Here is a 5000-nt window from a genome sequence, read left to right as displayed (position 1 = left end):
GGAGTAAAAAAAAGAAAAAGAAAAAGAGGATAGATGAAGAAGAGAAGAGGGAGAGAGGAGAAGAGAGAGAGAGAGGGGGGAAAGGAAGGGGAGGGAGAGAGAGAGAAAAGAGAGAGAGGAGAGAGAGAGAGAGAGAGAGGGGAGGGAAAGAGGAGAGAGAAAAAGGAGGGGGAAAAGAGAGTGAAGAGGAGAGAGAGAGAGGGGGAAAAAGAGAAAAAGAAGAAAAAGAAAAAGAAAAGGAAAAAGATGAAAAAGAGAGAGAGAGGAGAGAGAGAGAGAGGGGAAAAGAGGGAGAGAGGGGAGAGGAGAGGAGGAGAGAGAGAGAGAGAGGGGGAGAGAGAGAAGGAATGAGAGCAAAGGAGAGAGAGGGGGGGAAAAAACCCGGAGAGAGAGGGGGGGAGGGGAGGGAGAGAGGGGAGAGAGTAGAGAGAGGAGAGAGGGAGAAAAAGGAAGAGAGAGAGGAGAGGAGAGAAAGAGGGGAGAAAAGAGAGGAGGAGAGAAAACCCCAGAGGGAAAGGAGAGAGAGAGAGAGAGAGGGGAAAAGGAGAGAGAGGAGAGAGAGAAAAGGGGGGGATTTGGGGAGAAGAGGGGGGAGAGAAGAGAGAAAAAGAGAGGAGAGGAGAGAGGAGAGAGGGGAGAGGAGAGGAGAGAGGGGAAAAGAGAAAAGGAGAGGGGGGGGGGGGGGGGGAGGGGCGGAGAGAGAGAGGAGGGGAGAGAAGGGGGAAGAGAGAGGAGAAGGAGGGAGAGAGGGAGAAGAAAAGGAAAGAGGGAGAGAGAGAGAGGGGAAGGGGGGGGAGAGAGAGAGAGAGGGGGAAGGAGAGAGGGAGGGGAAAGAGGGGGGAGAAAAGAGGGGGCGAGGGGGGGGGGTTTGGGGGGGTGGAGAGAGAGAGAGAGAGAAGAGAGGAGAGAGAGAAAACGAGAGAGGAGAGGAGATGAGGAGAGAGGGAGAGAGAGAGGGGGATGGGGTGAGAGAGGAGAGAGAAGAAAAAGAAAAAGAGAGAGAGAGGGGAGAAGAGAGAGAGGGGGAGAAAGAGAGGAGAGAGAGAGAGAGGGGGTGGAAAAGGAGAGGGGAGAGAGAGGGGGCCCGAGGGGGGGGGAAAAGAGAAAAGAGAGAGAGAGAGAGGACGAGGAGGAGGGGAGGGGAAAAGGAGAAAGAAGGGGGAAAAAGAGAGAGGAGGGGAAAAAAGGGGGGGGAGGAAAGAGAGAGAGAAAAGGAGAGGAGAGAGAGGGAGGAGACGAGGGGAAGAGAAAAAGAGGGAGGGAGAGAGAGAGAGAGAGAGAGAGAGGAGGGAAGAGAGGAGGGGGGGGGGGGGGGGGGAGAGAGGGAAAAAGGAGAGAGAGGAGGGGAGAGAGAAAAAGAGGAGAAGAGAGGGGAGGGGGAGGAGAGAGAGGAGAGAAAAAAGGATAGGGGAAAAAGGGGAGAGAGGGGGAGGAGGAGAGAGAGAGAGAGGGAGAGAAAAGAGAGAGGGGGGAGAGAGAGAGAGAGAGAGAAAAAGGGGAGAGGGAGAGGGGAGAGAGAGAGAGAGAGAGAGAGGGAGAGAAAAGGGAAGAGGGGGGGAGAGAGGGGAAGGGGAGGGGAGGGGGGAGGAAAAGAGAGAGGGGGAAAAAGAGAGAGGAGAGAGAGAAGAGACGAGAGAGAGGAGGAGAAAAGGAGAGAGAGGGGAGAGAGAGAGAAGGGAAAAACTAGAGGGGGCCCGGGACAGACCAAAAGGGAAAGTTGGGGTTTGCAATTACCAGGCTTTTACAAAAATCTTTTTTTTTTCCCGGTCTGGGGGACAAGCTAGACCAAGTTGCATTGTTCTTTGCGGGGAAGGACACAGATGCTCTTGTTGCCTTGTGATAATGTGGTGTGCAATAAAGGTATGTGTTTTTTTATCTATTTTCATCATCGGTTTAGCTATCTACACACACAACACAACACAAAACACACCCCCACAAAAAAAAAACACACACACACACACACACCACCCACACACACACACCCCACACACACCCCAACACACACACACACACCCCACACACACAAACACCCCACACACACACACCCCAAAACACAAAACCCACACACACATAAATAATATATTTTAATATAAAATTTTTAATATAATTATAATATAATATAATATAACAATATATAATAATATAAAATTAAATATATATATATAAAAACCAAAAAATTTTTGCATAACAAACGTTAATGGGGTTTATCTTTAAAATTTCAATTTGGTTTTAAAGCCCTTTTTTAAAGATAACAAAATTTATCTCCAAAATTGTGTGATTTTGGATTTTAACATGGGAAAACCCAATACCAAAAAAAAAAGGGAAAAAAAGAGAGCTTTAACTAAAATCTCATGAAAAAAATCTAGCTTTTCCTAAACCCAAGAAAATTTGGTTAAGAATATGGGTTTTTTAATTTTATTAATTTTATATAGATAAAATTTTAATATATATAGATTATATAATATATATATATATATATATAAAATTTTAAAAATATATGTAAATTATATTATGATATATATTTTTCCCTTTTTTTTTTTAATTTAATTATACTAAGCATCAGTTTAAAGTGGACAAAAATGCGGGCCCAACTTTTGCCCCTTTTTAAGAAAAAATAATGGGCTAAAAATGTGGTGCGCATTTGACAGAATTCGAGGAAAACGCCCTTAACGATTTACCTTGTTTTTATTCACCCTTTTTGGGCATTCCGGAAAGCTGTCAGCAAGCCCCCAGCACCGGGACATGAAATAAACGTACAGCATTCTACAAGAACACCATCTACGCAGGGAAATCACAAGATCCACAAAACGAGGGCTGAAGAAAAAATTTGATGTGATGACACTCATTACAGTGCAATCGCAAAAACACGTACACATTGTATGCTCTCCCAAGCACTGTCATCGGTGGCAGTGAACAGGGTTGTTATGGTTCCTTTTATAATCGAGCCTAATGCTGCAAAATCAAACAAGACACTTTTATTTTGTAAGTTCACGAGGAAAACCAGTGCAGTTACGGTTTAAAAATCACGGGCAGTGTGTGAAATTTACATACATGAACCCATCCTGATGCCTGATTAACCGAGGCCCTGTTGCTTGGCAGTTGCATATCATTATAGTTAATAATAAATGTAAAAAAAATGACTGCGTATTCTTTCATGTGGCGGGAGACTGCCTCCTGCATATAAGCATTTTAACTTTTATAATCATTCATCTGAATTAAAGATAGACGGCAGTAGAAGTACAATTCCCAGCTGGTGCTTCAGGAGGGTAAAGTTGAACGACGTCGGAACATTTGTCACAAGCTCTGACGCAGAGAGCAACGAGCATGAGACCGGCCGACGAGTCGAGTTCCTTTAGCCGTCGGACAGCAACATCACCAGACAAAAGCCGGCGAAAAAGCTGACGTTCAAGCAACTGTTGCGAGCATTGTGGGCCGCACTGGAGCTCACTGGCGTACAGGTCGTCTAGAAGCTTATCTCCAGCAGCTGTGGGTCTTTATAAGAGGTCATCAAAAGGTCATCCAGCGAGGCGTGTTGAAAGTAAAAATTCTTGAAATAGTAGTTGCAGTAGATTGTAAGGATGAGGTTAATGAAGACGTTATTGCCACCGTTGTATCACCATAAGCAGCACTGAAGATAAGAACAATACTTTAATTTTGCCCTTTGATAACCACCGCCATGGTTCGCTGTCTTCATCTGAACATTACTCTTCGGTTGTATTTAGCCACATTTCAGTATCTTTTTGCCCAGCAGATAGCCAATAAACTTACTTAACTTTTTGACCTTCCTCTGCGCTGACGGCCAAAAAATTACAGTTGTAGGCCTAATATTCGATATAAGTCAGAGTTGTTTAAATGCAGACGTAGGTTTAGAGGACGAGGTGATGCCAGGGCAGGGAAGATTAAAAGAGAAGGGAAAATATAATAAATGAATACATAGAAAGAAAAGTCATGATGTTAGACATAAAACTACACTATAGTGGATGGCTCAGTGAGTGACTGACTGAGTGACTGAATGTGAGAATGAGTGACTGAATGTGTTAGGAGTGAGAGAAGGAGATAGAAACAGGAATATATATAGAGAAAAGTGCAGGGACAGAGAGGTTAAAAGAAAACGAAGGCGCCCCCCAACGAAATCCGAAGACGAAGATCAGAAAAAAAGAAAATAATCGAAATAGATAGAGAAATATATATATATATATATATATATATATATATATATATATATATATATATATATATGTATGTATGTATATGTATGTATATATTTACACACACACACACACACACACACACACACACACACACACACACACACACACACACACACACACACACACACACACACACACACACACACACACACACACACACACACACACACACACACACATACACACACACACACACACACACACACACACATATATATATATATATATAACTATATATATATATATATATATATATATATATATATATATATATATATATATATATATATAGAGAGAGAGAGAGAGAGAGAGAGAGAGAGAGAGAGAAAGAGAGAGAGAGAGAGAGAGAGAGAGAGAGAGATATGGTTAAATAGATAGATAGAGAGAGAGAGCAATCACGGGGCCGAGCGACAGACTTGGGGCCAACTTTTATTTCTGTCGCCGCTACCGTATCAGGGTTGGCGTGAGATATAGGAGGGAAAGGCCGAGAGAGGATGTACATCACCCTTAATTCTTCCTGCGACGAGATATTTCACTAGTGTGGCTGTAAAGTTGATTATTCATAGCGATTTTGACTTATCCTTAGTCGGCGGCCTGTGTGCGTGTGTATACGTGCACATGTACGTGTGGTGTGCGTGTGGCGAGTCTCGTCTCGCCGGTCTGTACGTATTGTGGGGCTGTGTGTGTACGTCACGGCAGGATGTCATGTACGTATGTCACACTGGGTGGTTATGTACACACGTCAAGCTGGGGACTTGTGTGTGTGTATCACGTTGGCTATATTTGTGT

This window comes from Penaeus monodon, chromosome 16 (assembly GCF_015228065.2).
Source record: "Penaeus monodon isolate SGIC_2016 chromosome 16, NSTDA_Pmon_1, whole genome shotgun sequence".
In the NCBI taxonomy this organism is placed as follows: domain Eukaryota; kingdom Metazoa; phylum Arthropoda; class Malacostraca; order Decapoda; family Penaeidae; genus Penaeus; species Penaeus monodon.
Note: the sequence above shows the minus strand (reverse complement) of the source record.